The 18543-nt window shown below is 42.8% G+C and overlaps 1 long non-coding RNA gene across 1 annotated transcript in view; it reads right to left on the bottom strand.

Moving 5' to 3' along the window:
• LOC136717665 (uncharacterized) overlaps nucleotides 1–18311 on the bottom strand; it is a 71399-nt gene extending 53088 nt beyond the window's left edge. Inside the window, exons 1-2 of the long non-coding RNA XR_010805236.1 lie at nucleotides 18267–18311; nucleotides 14256–14381 (exon numbers count right to left, since the gene is read on the bottom strand). This is a non-coding gene — a long non-coding RNA (uncharacterized LOC136717665). The remainder of the gene's footprint in view (nucleotides 1–14255; nucleotides 14382–18266) is intronic.
• Between the last annotated feature and the right edge of the window lie 232 nt (nucleotides 18312–18543).

The following is an 18543-nucleotide window of genomic DNA, read 5'->3' as shown; positions in this document are numbered from 1 at the left end:
AATTCAGACATCTATTACTTGTATGTTGATCTTTTGGACATTTTATTCTCTCAAACCAAAAATAAACACCGTTTAGTCAAACGACATGGAGAATACAGGCGTCTTTTCAGCTTGAGCATTTGAGCAAATATAAACTCCAGTGCTCTAGTGGCCACCGTGAACCACAGAAAAGGGTCTCTTCTCTGGACACGGTTGTGCATTGTCTAATAATTCAGTGCAAATCCGGTAAATGAAGAAAAGCTAATGTGAACCTGCACTCTGTCTCCGCAAGAAATTATTTATGGTTCTGCTTAGTGCGCATCTCGGGGAGAACAGAGGCTGGAGTAATCAAGCACTTCCCTTAAGATTCTCAGTCATGCCACTTTGGAGGAAATATAAAAAGACGAAATGCAGAAATCAATGCCTCCCGTCGCAGAGACGATGAAAACGCCCTACATGTGTTTTGGTAGAGGGGACAGAACAGGAAGCGGACGAGGACCGTCTAGAGCCGGTACATTTCTAGTTGCGAGGCCATTTCACACCGGTTCAGCCCAAACGAGGCCCGGCACTGCAGTCAACTGCTCCGAAACATCCAGGAGAGAGTTAAGCACTCTGTGGAAATAGGAGGGTGGGGGGGGAGGATGGAAATCCTGCAGTAGCTGCACACCCCAAATCATTTTTAATAGTCAAAGTCATAGGATGGCTCATTACATTAAACTATCTTTTCTAATATCACATAATCCAGCGCCTCTCCCATGTCCTCGGGCTGCGAGAGGAGACAGGGAGATCTAATAGCCCAGTGTATTAGTGGGTTAATTGCCCTGTTGCCGTCTTGGCTGGTTCATGAGTGGAGCCAGTTTTAGTTTAATTGTGAACCGTCCTGTGCCGTAACCCTTCCGAGCAGGCGGTCTCAGGGGCATCAATCGCGGCTAAATGACTGATACGGACCACGTGACACGTGGCGCGTGGCTGAGCAGCGGCTGGCACGTAGCGCCACCTACTGGAGTGCCGCTCGGGCCGGGGGGGCGGGGGGGGAGTTTTGCATTCACTCGCACTCCTGTCTTTCACTGCACACTGTTTACTAACGAACTAGCACAGCCCTCGGTGAGCGGCAGAGTATTTTCCGGAAGTGCCGACGCTATCCCAGCCCAGTTGTTGGGAGGACTGGCAATAAAGAAGTGGTTTCTGTCGTCGTTTCTACCCCGGGCTGGCTGAGTGGGCTGTTAGCCCAGAACGGGGTCAGCTCTCATGCTCTTATTGATGTGGTGACCCTATCATCAGCCTCCTCACTGCGCTCTGCCCATCATTCTCCTGCCCTCTACCCCGAGCCCTTCTTTTTCATGCCTTGCTCTGTCATCTTTTTTTTTATATATATATATATCCCTGCATCTTATCCCCCGCCTCTCAGCTCCCTCCCTCCCTCTCTCTCTCTTTCCTCTCCTTCACCCCCTCTGCCTCGTTTACATTCCTCTCCGGCTCTCCCCCACGCTCTTCCCTCTCCGCCACCGAGCAGGCTTGTCTGTTCTCATTCTCCTCCGAGGGGACAAGTAATTTGGGAGAGAGGAGAGCAGATGACCACTGGCTTCTGACCTTTTCTCCCTCAATTTAACTCCTCGGTGTGGTGCGGAGAAAGTGGCAATCAGCCTAGGCAGAAGTGACACCCTCATCTGTGCATCGCTGCGGCCCGTGCACAATCACAGTGTCACTTTTCATCAATAAACTGATACGGGCGAGGTGAGAGGGGGGTTAGCAGAGACGCCGGGCCGCTATCTCCCTGCTAAAACCGTCATTAATAAACAGCACTGCATCCCCAGCGCTGGCAAACGCACACGGGCGGTGGCAAAGAGGGGCTTCATAGTTTGATGGGTTTTTTCGTTTTTTATAAAGAATCATTTATTTGTTTTACAGTTACAGAAAAGTATTCAAAGCACCAAAGAGACCAATATTAATCAGAGAGTAACGCACCACATTTATCCCTGAATGACAGCCTGACTGTACAATCTGAAAATTATGATATCCACAGTTTAGAGACGATCCAGAACAGAACTGGAAGAAAGAAAGAAAGAAAGAAAGAAAGAAAAAGAGAATAATATTGTACCACCATAAAACAGGCAAGAAGGAAACACCACAAAAAATAAAACAAGTTCATATTGCCTTACTTTCCTAAATACAAGTCTTAGAACCCCAGATAAATAATAATAATAATTTTATTAGGTAAAGATAGCAGGATCACACACTGCCATAAGATCATTGTGTCTGTTTACGCCATATACTCCACCGCCAAGCAATCACTTAATCATAATTTTAAGAGAGAGAGAATAAATATAGCGGGTATGCCGTAAGGGCCCGCTCAATATGTTTAATAAGAGCCAGTGCCAATACTGTAAAATTGAGTGCAGGAGCTGTGCGATATAAGCCAGTGTGAAATACAGAGAATATAGTGTACTGTAGGGAGATGTAAAATGAGCTGCCGTGAAATGTACTGAATTTAGCACAGGGTTCCACTCAGCCTTCTCTGGCAGCAGACACACTGCGCAAGGTGGCGAGAAAGACAAGCCAAATTGTGACGGGGTATGGAGTAGTTCGGGCTGCTTTTCAACAATCTCCTGTTGAACTGTATCTCCGTGGCACAGAGGAGCGCTCAGAAACGGGTCGTGTAACGAAGACGGAGCACGGCGCAGCGCAGGGAGAATTACGACAAACAGGCGTTCCAGGCTGGAGCCGTGGAAGAGAGGGACCCTGGGAGCCGGCCCAGTGATGTCTGCCGGCCTGCCACGGTGGGGCACACGCTACATGGCAGGCTTCTGGGTAATTAGACGACGCCACACGTCATCTGTTTGTGCAAGTGTGCGTCCGTGGGAAACGGAGGAAACAAATATTAGGTGGCGGTTTATATAAAGGTAGAAAATTAAGTCCGATTCAAGCAACACATTGCTATTCTTCTTCAGGCATGAGTTGGTATTAAAAAAAAAAAATCTAAATGATGATATGCCTCAAAGGGGGGGATTATCATTTGAAAAGATGCAGGCATTGTGTTGTGCGTCCCCTCTGCGCCGAAAATGAAATTGTCTGATGTGCGAGATTTACCTTTGCTGAGCTCGGCCCCAATCAGGGGAGAGGGTCGCGGCACAATGTGTCATCTCGCGGCACCATCACCGCGACGCCAATTTACACACGGAGCCGCTCTGCATTTCAAAGGAGCCCAGCGCGAGCCTCCTGTTAGCGATCGCTATCTCAGCCCCGCAGAGGGGAGATTAGGGCAACTGGAAGACCGCTCGCTGCTCTCGCATTTACATTTTCATTTTCATATTAGATTTCTGCCCGTCCCCCCCCGCCCCCTCGTGGGGCCGTCGCCAGCCCGCGTGCCCGGGCCGTCGCCGAACAACTTCCAGCTCAAGCCGGGGAAGCAGAAAGGCGGGGAGGGAAGTTACGGCTTCGCCAGCTGCTTCTGTGTCCTGCAGGAAAAGGTCTTCAACACTCGACTACCGATGGTACCGGTCACAAGTCTCAGTCCAATTAGGCTAATGGAATAATTACGCAGCGAAAACATGAGCAGCACATTGGGCACGCAGCGTACAAGTACACGTTCCCTACAGTGTCACAAACGAAGACATCAGTACTAAATCTGTACAAAAAATACAAATACCTTTTCATGTTTTTAAGTGGCACCTTTTTATTTAGAGTGAGTAATCAAAATAGGCAGACTATCTCTCATATAAACATGGTCTGTTTCCAGGCACGAGCTTTAGAAAGCAGCAAAAGTACACCAAATAAAGAAGAGTACACTACAAAAACTGCTGAAAATGCTCTGTGGCACAGCATTCATATTTGTTGTCGACTTCCCATCGACACAATGTAACGCAACGGAGCTTATTTCCTTTGATACCGGCTGTGTGCTGCCAGTACAGAGAGCCGGCCCCATTATTTGGGGCTGAGAATTGTGTATTCTGAATGCTGCCGATTCTCTGGCGGATCTTGTTTACTCTGTTCAGCCGGTAACCTCATTCAAAGTGACGCTCAATGGACTTAAAGGCTAGAAAGGTACAGTGATGCATTGCACACATAAACACCAATGACTTACCCTGCATATTAAGGGCAGAAAGCCGCACACCCATGTGTACGCCGGTTTTCAACTAACAGGCAGGAGGCCAGCACAACGAGAGGTAATAGAGAGAGAGAGGGGAAGGGGTCGGGCGCAGGGCAGCATTCATTCCACACAGGCGGCTCAGAGAACGTCCTGAAACTGTCCATGTCCTGCTGCTGTCAAACCCTCTATGTTTTCAAAGACGATATTAATATACTAAGCAATGAATCCAGAGTGTGATCTCTCTTACACCCCACCCAAAAAAGTTCACCGTCCACAGACAGTTTTGGAGATCCAGAATGTCCTGTTCAGAAAAGGTCTGACATCCATGTGCAGCACTAAAGTGTGAGATCAGTACAGTACGAGCTTTATAAAACAATACTAAAGCCCAGAAGATTAACTGCAGGAATATGAAGCGCGGCATGTTCCTGAATTCAGCCTGCCTGTCCATCTCAGAGACAAACACACTGTCCACAATTAGAGACCTGAATGGGGCCCAGGCCAGCAGGACACTAACTCTTGAGGTTGAAACTGCAACTTAAAATAAAAAATCTAAGCTCTCTTCCGGGTGGACGCATACATGGACACACAGCAATACAATACAAATCTGTCAATCGCACAAGATTCGTCTGCTCTTGACTAAAGCTGTCATCTTCAGCTCTGTCTGATCTGCATTATGCAACGCAGGCTGGACATCACCCAGTCCGGCACACGTTTCAATTAACAACAGAATCCACCCGTTAAGGGAAAACACCCCAGCGATCTGGGGAGGCACTCAATCTACTGGACTATCAGGGATCGGTCACAAGCAAAACTGTCAGAAATCATGGACAGATGTTACAGCACACCCCCCCTCCCTTCTGCTAACCCTTCAATTGCCCTCACAACAGTAAATCCTCACCCGGCACCCTCTTCAGCCTCACGGCACCATATTTACTGCGCCCCCCCCCACCTCCTCTTCCCTTCGGAGTAATTTAGTGTGTATGGAAAGAGATAGATTGACACACACGCAATGACTGATGCCCTTCTCCTCACTCACAAATCAGTGCAGCTGAACGCCTATACACACAAACATGGATGCATCCCCACACGCAACAACACACACGCACATATAGATCTCCAGCTACAAATATATGTCACCCTACACACTAAGCTCAGCGCTGAGGTCTCCAGGAAACTGGTGCACACAGCCCCTGTACTGGAAACCACAGCTCCACAGATCCCATAAAAACACAATAAAATCACCCCCAAAAATATGAATATAAATATAATATAAAATCACACACTTCTGTATTCTCATGCAACTATATTTAGACAGACGGAGAGAACCCAGAACAAATATGCACTTCAAAGATTATTTATTTTAGTTCTGTTACAGACCTAGACTGTAATTTCCCAGCGATGGGGACAGAAATTCCAATGGGTCCGTTAGCGCAGAACCCAGATCTCACAGAAAGAACAAGTGGGCTATCTGGCCAAGACACAGCACAGAACGTAAGTGATTTCATTGTAAAAATAAATATTAAAACAACTCTCCCATTTGCAAAATGGTTTCCAAACCTATCTAGCAGGAACGGGGGGCTGTAATTATTGTGCCTCTGCCTGCACCTGAGCCAGGGCTCGACAGATACACAGCGGTAATACTGTGGTACTCAGAACAGAACATAAAATAAATACATACTTTATATATAAAGGAACAGTTGTAATAAGTTGGGGACTAGTTCACGGGGGTTCAGAGAGGACAAACAGTGCAGTGGAGGGCAATCAAGTTCAGTATAAGCATTGACTAATTTACTGTGTTTGTGTTTGCGTGTGTGTCTGTGTGTGTGTGTACGTGTCTGACAGGCTGATTTTACATTTTCTGCATGTTCCTGTTTGCAGACAGCTGACCTTCAGTGCAGACACGCTTGGGTGGGTAACAGCGCACAAATTACGTCCGTTCCAAAGGACTACATGAAACAGCCACACAGCTTTAAAGTTGTTCAATTAGATTATCCTTTACATTTCTTTTTTCTGGTGTGCAATCAGAATAAAAGACACATACAAGCAAGCAAGAACACACACACACCCACACAGGCACACAAGCAATACACAGTGGTTTTCTAAGAGATTGCTGCACCTTTACTCCGCTCTTACGTGAAAGATATTGCCAATTTTACATCAAAATGATGACTTTGTCCACATTGAAGGTTTTGTGGTCTCCTGAATTCCAATAGGATATTCTTGGATTTAGAGAAAGAGCACTATGCAGGAGAGGCGAAGAGAAAACTTAAATAGTGATATTTAGACTTCCGTGAAGGGACGGAAGCGATTCGAATGCACGGTACAGGGCCGCAGAATAGATCGCAGGCGAGGAAAGGGAAAGCTTGTCTGAAAATGTGACGACGCATTGAAAATAATGTAATGAATAAATAAGTCATGAGAAATTAGGACAAATCATTTGGCACCAACAAATATTTCACCACAAAAAAAAAAATGCAGAAGACTATGATGTTGTATTATTGCCATTTTTGTCCTACAAAAGGCTGCTTTCAAACTATAAAGATTGCTGACAAAATCATTGTGTGGAGATGGAAATAATAGCTAGATGAAAAAAAAAAACTGCCAATGAAAGAAAGGAAAAGAAAAATAAATAAATCAGCATAAATATGTAGTGTGTAAGCATGTGAACGTCGAGGGTAGCTCAGCGCTGTCCAGACATCACTCTCCCGCTAGTCCGGCTCATTTCTTTGTTGATTTCTTTCTCCGATTCTTTTTTTTTTTTTTTTTGCAAATGATGCTGTTTTGCATCCTCCTCATTGTGAGAGCGACGGCTCCGGCAGCAGGCTCATCACACATTACTATTCAGATGGGCAGTGTTGGGGGAAATTTTCAAGGGATTTGCAGTAATTATATGACAAAATGCTTGCAAATCTCACTCTGTGCTGAATAGAAACACACGGGTCAGAAGACTGAGCACTTTCGGCTGGGTAATTTGTAAATGTCATTCAGGTGGGGTCCTCCGTCAGCGCGCCCAGCATCACGCACCAACCCAAGGAAAAACCTTTCTCATGCAGATTGCCTTCAAACAGATGCCTTGTCCCCTTCTGCTGGCTCGCTGGCTTTCTTCTCCTCCTCTGGTTTTCAAAGCTTGCAAAAGACTGAGTGTGTGCGTCTGCGTGTGTGTGTGTTTGTTTTCTTGTGTTTGCAAGGCAGGGAAATCCAGATTGCAGGAGAATGTGGAGTATAATGTGGTCCGTATGATAAGAGATACAGTATCTGGAGATCTGTTTACAATCTAAAACAAAAAGTGCCGTGAAGTTGCACTGCATTTTTTTCCAGACGTTTTTTTTTTTATCATTTATTACAGGCGCGATGCACGGCGATCAAGATACTGCGCAGAAAACTGAACAATACAGAATTTTAATGCCCTACTTGTTCTTTGGTATCAGTGGGGACTCATCTCTCAGGGCTACAATGGTTTTGGTCTTTTCTTATTGGGTATTTTACTTTACAACTCAAGTCCAGCTTGAGCACCAGTCCGTAGAAGTAAAATATTCCGCACATGAAACAGGAGTTGAAGATATTAAAAACACACACAGATATCTTTTTTCATCCTTTCAAATGTCCAACTTTGCTTCAAGAATAATAACAATTGTAATAAGAATAATAATTATAACTTGAAAACAAGAATATTTTTTTTAAATAAAACTTTGCCAGATCAGCTTTGTTAAACACGACTAAACAATGTTATTCAGTTTAATTCATATTGCAGAGCATCACGTCTTCACATTGGAGTATTTTAAATGTTAATGGTAATGAGAATGGAGGATCACATGCAGGAGGTTTTAAAAATGTCAAAAACACACACAAGAAAATGTTTTAAGATGCAAACCATCCTTAAAGCCCAGCACAATGAACAGCCCGCGCTGCTTTGTTTGAGGAAATAAAGCCTTGGAGGCAAAAGCAAGAATAGATTTTTTTTTAATGAGAAACTAATGACAATTGTTTCATTTTGCATATACTTTTGTTTTTCTTTTTTAGCTCAGCCAGGAAAATACAGCCATTGGTAAGATGGAATTACATTTAATTATACAGTGTAATCTAGCTTACTTTTCTATCATATAAATGAGACAAACATGGAATCTACTGCTCAAATTAATACGGCGTGGCAGTGAATTACACAGCACACTCTCCCATGAACACACGATTTAGTTTCCAGGCATGAACTGGGTCTGCAGACAGGTCTGAGAGGTGAAACATTAGGTCTATAATTAGGTGGGGGGTAAAATGACCCAACAAGGCATTTGGACTGCTTTAAGTATGTTGCTTCACTTCCAACAATCATTGCAACACATACCAGGGCAAATCGATGAACTATTACCATTATCTTTAAAACAGCCATCTCATTTTCTTGTAAGTGACCGATCACTGCAGCCTCTAACCCATCTATTAAGACTCCCAACTAAAGTTGTAATCTCTGCTTTGAACAAAGTACCAAAACCCATTCTAATGAGTGGAGTACCTGCACACACACACACACACACACACACACACACACACACACGCGATGCTCAAAGATGCTTAGATCATGAGCAGAGGCCAGGCACTTTTATCAGCACGTGGTTAGCATGCAATTTTGTTTGAAGTATAAAAGACCCTGTTTTAAATGTGCAGTTTAAGGTACTAAATCAGAGACTGCAATTTAGACACATGGATTTTGAAAAGGAGAAGTTTAACTGCCAACGCATCAGGTATGAACATTTAACACCAATTGAGATTTCTCTCTTTCATCACACAGACATTAAAAATATGTCTTTAATATTGCTATATAAGTGCCCCCAAAACTGACTAAAATAACTATAAGTTGACGCTACTTCACCCAGTATAATACAGTAACTAAAATATCTGTGGGCACAACTACTTAGCATTATCAGCAAATGAGCACTCAAACAAAAATCTCAATGTGTTCTCGATAAAACTCTAAATATCACGGCTTCTAGTTCATTCCAAACATGCACGCGTTAAAAATGCGGTTCAGTGAGCACACAAAAGCCAGTTGATTTTGATAGAGGCATTAATGCATGTTACCTTCAAGATAGAAACTAAAAAAAGACACGTTTCCTGCCGTAGCCTCAGATATCTTTACTGACCTTTATGGCTGTACAATGGACGGCATATGCTATCCGACTATTTCGTTTTATTAGAAGGCATATAATAGTGATGCTGCAGTGATTTGATAGTGCTTCTGTCTAGGTACATTGCACTGCATTTCGCCTTTCGTTGCTGGTGTTATTGTAGCGGAGATGGCGTTGATATCCATTAAAATTGAGCAACTAGCCTTCACTGTGTACCTCTTTGGCACCGGGGCTGCCGATTTCGCAGAATCCCTGGGAATAACTCTTTCCTCACCAGATCTAACCGAGCACAGAAAGCTTACATGGTTACGCAAGTGTCTTTTTGTCATGTTGTGGATTTAAAAACCTCTTTAAAATCAAAGAGAAAGGGGTTAATCCAGACGTAGGACAGCAGCACCAGGTCCCACTGCACAGACCTGACCAGGGGCTGCTACAGTAAGAAGTTAATGCCACCGGGGACCTGCCCATTTGAATGCACTGGCTTTTTTTTCAGCTTTTTTTTTTTTCCTTCTTCTTTATCAGTAGCACAAGTGGTGCAGAAAAATTGCTTGGGATTAATTTGGGGGCCCGTGAACACACAGCTGGGATCAGTGCTTACAGCTTCCTCGTGAGCAGCTCCTTAAATGCTAGGTTTGCACTGGACTTTAATAACGCTGGGCTGGGCTGCGATTGAATGGGGTTTTTGGTTTGAGTCAGTGGTGCAACTTTAAATGGCATTTAGGAAAATAATAACATACACACGCATGACGATAAGAAAATTAAACCTTACACCACTCGATACTGTATACAGAGAGCTCATTAATGCAGCTTCCTCGAAGACTCGCTGGCCGCAGGTTTATTTAAACATGCATACTGGAAACCAACAATGTGAATGGCACTGAAGACAATAGTGGGTTTCATACCATAAAATAAACTCCTTATTTTAGAGCAGTAAATCACATCATGTTTATCAATCATCTCAGTGAACTGTCCAGGGAAACAACATTATAAATTGTAGTTAAAAGCATGAATAAGCAAATATTTTGATTTTAAAAAGCACCTGCAAAGTCACAAACTCACAAGGAGAACAAAATGGGATTGTGCACCAATCTGCGCGCCTGCGTGTTCAAACCACGTGTCCCGTGATCTGCTCTGCCTCGGGGAGAAGTGTAGGGTTCAAACTCTTCTCAGGATCATTCCTGACACATGGCACAGAACAGTGCATCGTCAAGGAGCATACCCTAACCTTAGCAACTCGATGGTGGAGCAGGAAGAGCTCGTTCAGCCTTTGTGAATAAAGTCCCATTTGTGTTTTGGAGTTACTGTCCATCTATTGCAGAGAGACCGACCCCAAAGAGTGAGGAGATCCCAATGTCCTACTGGGCATCACCTGCCCGGCTAAGCCCTGGATCCCGATTACCTTTTTGGGCTTCCAGAATAGAGCCATTTATAGTGAACTTCCCCAGAAACACATCCTCTGCATTTTCTCTCATTAAGTTCCCAAGCCTGCCACGGATCCTTCAAGCACATTTCTTTGTTTTTATTTTTGGTTTTAGTGGCAATAATAACATCAACACAAATACCTTGAATGGAAAATCCAATCGGGATCCAATCCAATCCCATTTCAAAGCTATTTTCCCTGAATGTTTTTTAACGCCCTTAATAACTGAAACTCTTTCTTTATGCTGTAATAAGACAAGACGTCCCCAGCGCGTTTCCCCGAGGCAGGGCACAGAGAGAGAGGGAGAGATGTGGTCAGAATCCAGCCAGCGTTTCAGCTCCACCGAACCACACCATACTAACACAAAAGGTCACGTCCAAATAAGCTTTGCATTATAGTTTTGTATAAATACATATGAATCCTAAAATGGAAAAGTGAAAATCTAGAACAATCCAGTTGTTACAGTCCAAACTTCATTCTCAAGAAAAAACAAGCAGAGGGGTATTTTCTCCAAAGAGTGCTGATGGACAAACCCTACACACTCCGCAGCACCTCGATTCACTTTTAAACGGACAAAACATTTATTTACAGGAACAGGTAACCGTTGGAAATTTCCAAATTAGAGTTTATTTTTTAATTAACAGAAGTATGATTAATTGATTGTTCTACCATTATTTAATTAAGTACACAAACAGTCAGATTACAATCTCTGCTTCAAGCAACTCTGCAATACGGGGCTGAGAAAGAGAAAGATAAACCGTTACACACCATGGCAGTTTACCAACCCCTCTCTCACAATAATAACGACGAAGAAATTTCATTCCTGGACAACAGGTTCGACTCCCCGTGTTTATCCGATGCCTGTCCCAGAATCAGAGAAATCCTTTACAGTATCCTTCTTTCACAGGAGAAAGGACAGAAAGAAAACTAAAGAAAAATAAACTTTCACTCTGTTTGTTTGTTTGTTTGTTTATGTCTAGGAGACTGGGAGCCCCGCGCGAGTGTGAAGGATTTGGCAAATGTGTCTGAGCGCAGTCAAACAATGTCTAGGCCAATCCCAAATTCATCACGGTAAGAGGCAGGAGTGAGGCGGGCTGCGTAACGGGCAGCTCTCTAATCAGAGGCCGGACCGCAGTAATTGCCTGCTACAATCTATCTCTGCCACTGCCGGCTCGCCCTTTCAGCAGTATTAGACAGGGGCCCAGTTAATTTCAATACGCCGCGCGCCGTCAAGTGAAATTGGCAGGGTAAATAGGAACTGCTGTTTATTTCCTACTTCCCCCTGTCGTATTCAGGCTAAACATGGAGTAAAGGAGAGTGCTATTAGCTCAGGCAGCATCACACAAACCACCGAAATTACTGTCAGCAGGCAACCCGCCGCAAACAGCAAACAATGGAGGGCATCCAAATTAAACCACAATAAATCACAATGCGTTTAACTGAGCAGAGAGCGCCGGCACCTCTTCTTTTTCTGAGGGGAACTAATAAAGGCTTTGTGTGTCACACGCTGCGGTGAGGAAACGGGTCTATGGTTAACCCTATGTCATTCTGCCAATGGCGAAACCAAAACCCACCGCAGAAGGGATTTTTTCGGGAGGGGAAACGTACCCGAGAAGGAAGTTCAATGCTTTGCTTGCAGTCTTTTGTTTTGCATTTCAATTTTAAGCTAACGTGGCTGAAGAGAAACAGTGCAAAACAGTGCATTTCCCCCACTGATTTGTATCTGCTACACTAAATATGACAGTGTGTATTAAACCATTGATTTACCCTAAAATGTTGTAAATTACAGTCCCTTTTAACCCTTTCGTAAGAAAATAAACATTGGAGGGGTCTCTCATTTTTAAACTTACAAAGTGTGTCAATCTGCACCTTGGCCTTGGTTGCTGTAGGGATATAGCCTATTCAGTAATTGATTATCCCTCTAAACGACATTTTAAAACATGTATTGTATGTATGTATATGTTGTATTTACTCAGACCAACACCTTAATCAGAGGAGGACAGAACATTTCTGTAACTCTAAATGACTAAATAAATCTAGTGGCCTCTGTCTCTTTCCAAAAGTAAAAGAAAAACACTAGTTTGGCTTTTCTGTTAATCAAGTTATCATAGGTGACTATTGCTGTGCTTTCACTTCAGGCTTGTGAACAAAAACAGAAGTGCAATCGTTTGTTTGTTTGTCCATTCTTCTAGTTTGGCGTCACACCGCAGCCTGAATGAAAACAGAGGCTGCGAATTCAACAATTTACTAGAAAATAAATAGATTTGCAGCAAGCACATACAACGGTGCAACTTTCTTTTACATAATGCAACTTGCAGTATAAAACGCACAACTAATGCCACAGCGAAAGCCTGCTATTATTATTTTTAGTCACACAGACAGCAGGGCAGTATAAAATGATGTAACAGTCCCACTATCTCATGTATTACAGAAGCACAGGAAAAAACACTCAAAAAAAATCTCAATTAATTATTGAACTAGACGCATACAAAGGTTTTTTTTTTTGGAACATAACAGCAAGGGTACTTCTATTATTGTGAAAATGAAAAGGTTTACCTGAGGAAATGATTGTGTAAAAAGCAGCCACACGCTGAAATACCTACAGGAAGTGGTATTATGTGGAGGTCTTGTTAAAGGTCCTTAGTCTAAGCTTTAGTCCCCTCTTCTGTATCTCAAACAGTCATGGCAATAAAGCAGCATTTTTGGATGTAATCATTTTGTTTGGAACCTGAGTGCTTTGAACCGCAAATGTGTAACACAACATTTTGACAAGAGGGACAGCAGAATATTTTATATCATTTTTGTAGGGCACTTTAGTGGTTTTATGAGGGTCCTTGTGGTTTTTCAATCAGCAATAACACCAGTATTGGGCAATTACTACTCATAGAAAGACTGCATCAATGATATTTGAACTCTGGGTTCAAACGGCCTGAAAATCACTTTCACAGTCGCAGTATTTGTGTACTTGTTTGTTAGTTTGTTTGTTCCAATGACTTTTGATAGATAAATAAAGGAATATAAAAGCTCATATCCATTTTTATATCTTCATCGACTTCTCCTCCACTGATCGTGCTCGTGGAAAGAACTTAATTCTAATTTGAAGAGTCTAAAAAAGAAATTATCAATTGAACCTCCAGTGTGTTCTGGAAGAGAAGACGGCCCAGTGACCACAGCGGACTTCGACATGAGTGATTTTACACGCTTGAGAAACTGCAAAGCTGAATTGCATGGTCTCTAAAACCTCCACTGTCTTATAACCTCCTTGCCCTGGACGCACACAAAATACAGGAAGCGCCCACTTCAGCTCCTGCCACTGCTCAGTAATCTCTCACAGCGGACACTGACAGTTCATTGTTATGAGCGGCACCGTCCCCGTTTTGTCCACTATCAAATTAACTCCACTAAATGGATTAGCAACAAAATGAACTAGGTTCTCCACCTTCAGATGCCTCCTTAAACACTTGGGCATCAATCTGCGCAATCGTTGATTGGCCCGGGAGATGTGTAAGGAATATATGAAGATGTCAGCTGAGGAAATAGCAGGAAACTCGCTTTCTGCTGGCAAGGTGAGACTGCAACTATATCTCCTCAAGTCAAAAGGCAAGGAGAACAACATGGGGAGTAGATTGGCAGGGGAAGGGGGAATTCACCTTACCTCTCAATACCAGAAGATAACAACACCTTCTCGCTCTCTCTCTCATGGTTTAAGTCCAAGATCAGACGATAAGACGATTCCCTCTCACCCTCAGAAGAGGCTTTATATCAGGCTCTGCGGTCTCACCTGTGGAGGACAGACAGACGCCGATTAAGCCTCTGTGATGCAAGTCCTTCGTCTCTGTCTGGTGTCACCCTAGGCTGGACGTGACCGCCCTGCGACAGGCCCCGGGCGAGAGCAGCCCCTACAGTCGCCTCTCATTTCCTCTGTGTTCCGTTATCAAGATTAAGTCCCTTCCGTGTCCTAGGTTCTTTAGTCGCTGCTGATACAGGTCAATCGAGGCTGGGAGCCTTCGGCACAGTGAGTTGACTGCATCGCGCCGGGGCTGTCCATTCGGTCTTCACTCCAGCCAAGCAAGGGACCTCTATGTGCAACTCTATACAGGGAATTTAATCAGGAATGGAAACAGCACTGACTACTAAATGGTGGAAGGTTTAAAGACACTGGGGTATCTGTGACAATGCCCAGATGGGCGTCTACATAGAAAAGCTGGAAGAGCTGCTTTATCATAAATGTGAAGAGTTGAGTCAGAGAGAAAAGCCAGGTCTGTTGACAGGAGCATTAGCAGAGGTGTCTACTGTTAGCCTTCAGTCTAGGGGGACAACATGGCTCAGAAAGGTCATTCAACGAGCCAAACAAACATAAACCAAATACATTGTCCGTAAAAAGTCCCAAAACTTGGTCAGAAGTTCCAAGCTGCTTCAATAATCCTCAATATTCAGTTAATTACACCAGTTAACACCCAGGACAGTTATAGAATCGGTTGCCCCCATTATAAAACAATATCACATTTCTTTTTATTACAGATGAACAAGCAGATGTGAGGATATCGATGTAGAGGTAAGGGTGACATATGTAGAGTCAGCGGAAGTGGTCTCCACCATAGCCATGCGTTCTTATTAATTGTCACTAATTCCATAGCAAATCTGACACTTACAGCAGTCCTTGGAGGACCAGATAACAGTGCACTGACATGTATGCTAAATGAATCAGTTTTTAACTGCTAAATCAATGCTGCTTATTGTAAAACAATGGGCAGTAGTGCAGTTAAAGTGGGTGTGCAGATTAGACCCAGCTATCCTTTACAGGAAAGACCCCTGAGAGATGTAATAATTCTGTCCTTACTCCATCAAATCCTTGCAAATCCTGGTCTTTCCTGCACATCAGACGAGTGGTGGGATTGAGGGAGGAAGGGCAACGCTGAGGGTGTTTTTACTGTGGCAGTATTTTAACGCTGGCGTGGGTGTCACATTTGCCCTTTTGTCTTCCTCATCAAAAAACCTCTTCAAAACCGTTCACTCATAATATCAAAACAAAGCAGATTCAAGCCCCCCACAAAACTTTACACTTAGATCTGAAGTCAATTCACTGATTAAAACAAACCACTGGCTAAAGCAACTATAATGAAGCTTTATGTGATCTTACCAACACACACAGCATATTTGTGCACCTTCAACGTGAATACATGCTTGTGAACTGGAGAACGTACCGAATCATTTACACTTCAATTAAAACACATTTATGTCATAAGTACCTCCAGTAAAAACAAACAAAAATCTAACACTGGCAAACTTTAGTTAAACACAAAATGAACAAGAACAAATCCGAAGAGTAACTTAAAATATGTTTCTTGTAGCATTTGCTTGCAGATATGAGTTTAGATAAGAAGCCAATTAAAGCACAATGCATGTATTTAAATATATATAACTCTCAAATCTGTACATTTTTGAACAGCAAAACACCTAAAGACATCAAAATAAAAGATGCCAAATAACAGAAATAATGTTTGATAACCTGAAAACGTTTTATGAGTATAACCACTAAATAATTAGGTCAAATACTTACCAGAGAAACCTTAGTTTGCCTAATGTAAGAGCTTAAATGCATCTACAGCTCTATAGGGGATAGACATACAGTGCCTCTAAGTTTTTATCCCCCCCACACACAAAAAAAGCACTGTACTAATACACGCACAATAACTTTTCCCGTTAAAATCCAACCCCCGTGTCTCTAATTTAGGTTAGAGGTTTAGGGATCCAGTGTCAACATGGAGTCGGAGAAGCTCTGGTATATAAAGATCACAGCTCCATCTAGTGCATTTTTAAATGAACTGGCGCTTCTTTCTCTGGATACTGTGCAGACAAGCACTTATGTTCCCTGCAGGCCAATACATCCAAAAAATTATGCATCCTGAGTGAGTTTTAAGAACCACAGAAGAAACATAATTCAGTTGGAAAAAGTCTCCCAGAGATACCTACGCACTAGCTCAGTTACTAAACCACATCCAATGAAAGTTATTCAGTAGATTACTGGGCGAGAAGTCTATATACCAGGGAATTAGTCTGAACGGCGACGCATTTATACATGTATATATCCTTCATCCAGCACTAGATCGATATAGGCTGATGATGATGATGATATATGCATACTCAATACATATTAAATAAAATACATTTTTTAAAGAAGGAAACCTGTTTAAGGAACATGACTCAAATCAAATGTAGAAAAAAAACAAACACTGGTGTATCAATCAGTGATGGACAAATAAGAACATATTACAATACTCCACTGCTCCCATATATAAGCAACAGGTTATGTGTCATTTTTATAAAACACACGAAGCAGTAGCACATTAATCACCCTGTGCATAAAACTGTAATTAAGACAAGGAGTTTCTAGCCGTGCCTTGGGGGGGGTGTTGGAGAATCCTGACGTGGGAGATGGGAGAGCGGAGCCGTGCACTGGCTGGCTGCGGATACAGACGTTGTGATCTGCAGAGGAGTGCGACCCTGGCGGGGGACGGTGCAGCAGACCGGCCCGTCAGAGCTAGCGGCTTCAGCGGCCAGTGACGTCAGACAGGGACGTCAGAGCAAGCGGCTTTAGCGGCCAGTGACGTCAGACAGGGACGTCAGAGCAAGCGGCGTCAGCGGCCAGTGACGTCAGAGCAAGCACCGCGGAGAGCGAGTGACGTGGGGGTGCATCGTGCATCGTTGCATTTGCACCACAGATCACTTGTCGTCTTTTAGGACATGAAAATAATCATAAAAACGACAGCACCAGCCAAATACCTGCCTTGTGCCATTAGCGGCTACACACGCAAAGCTAAAAATAAATGTTAAAAACTCGCCATTTGCCATGGAAGCGCATTTTAAGAAATAATATTGGATTTTCAGACGCCCATTAGGAAATGTGATCTTATCACCGAGTCTCCGATTCAAAACAGATCTGATAAACACATTTCGTTGCAGCTGTTGGGCTATTAGCAATATTGTGATCTATTACAGTCGGCTACTTTTGAAAAAGACATAAAGAATATCTTAATTAAGTTAAGCTCCAACTAAGATGGGTTTCTTTTTTTTTTTTTTTTTTACATTTGGACTCTCCAGCACGACGTTTAATTAAATTATTATCACATTTCATACATTGAATTTTAATTTAAATATTTAACATTTCAAATCATTCCATAAACTTGGGGGGGTGGATAAAAACAGAATTCCAATTATTTTGCTAAATCCAGCTCTTAAAGGGAGTGACGGCATTTATGTTCAAACAGAATCAATTCCGGCCCAAACTTTTCAGAGGAAATTAAATGAAACCGGGGGAAATGTAGCGGAATTGTATTGCAGCCCCATTGCCAGGCACTGCGCATCGCCTGCTTGAGAAACTAAGATAATACTCCAGTTATAATGCACTACGTATCATATCATACAAATGGTATTAAATCATGTATTTTTTCCCCCCGACATTTGTGTTTCTTGCACACTTTTGGTAAAGTGGCCGAAATACTTCTGTTTGTGTGTCCAAGACATAATATAAGCATTTAAAAACTAAGGGGTGGTGTTAATAATAATAATAATAATAATAATAATAATAATAATAATAATAATAATAAAGCATTTCTTAATATATATATAGATATATATAATTGAGAAATCTCTTAATTGAACTTACAGGTGGATGTTTGATGGGTACCGTCAACGGCGGCCCAGGTCACATGACACAGGAACACACCTGGAAACTACGTCACGGACCTCGTCTCTAATACGAAAAACATTTGTATATATAAAGAATGCAAATATAATACAATAATATACTATTATAGTTTTTACATTTATTCTGTTTACCTGTACATGTACTTCAAAAACAAACTTTCCCTCCTTACGGATGAACATGTGGAGGAAACTCAGTAGCGCTGCGCATGCGCGTAGAGCCGGCAGGGAGAGCTCTG

This window comes from Amia ocellicauda, chromosome 22 (assembly GCF_036373705.1).
Source record: "Amia ocellicauda isolate fAmiCal2 chromosome 22, fAmiCal2.hap1, whole genome shotgun sequence".
In the NCBI taxonomy this organism is placed as follows: domain Eukaryota; kingdom Metazoa; phylum Chordata; class Actinopteri; order Amiiformes; family Amiidae; genus Amia; species Amia ocellicauda.
The sequence above is the reverse complement of the archived record's forward strand: the minus strand, read 5'-3'. Positions and strand labels throughout refer to the sequence as shown.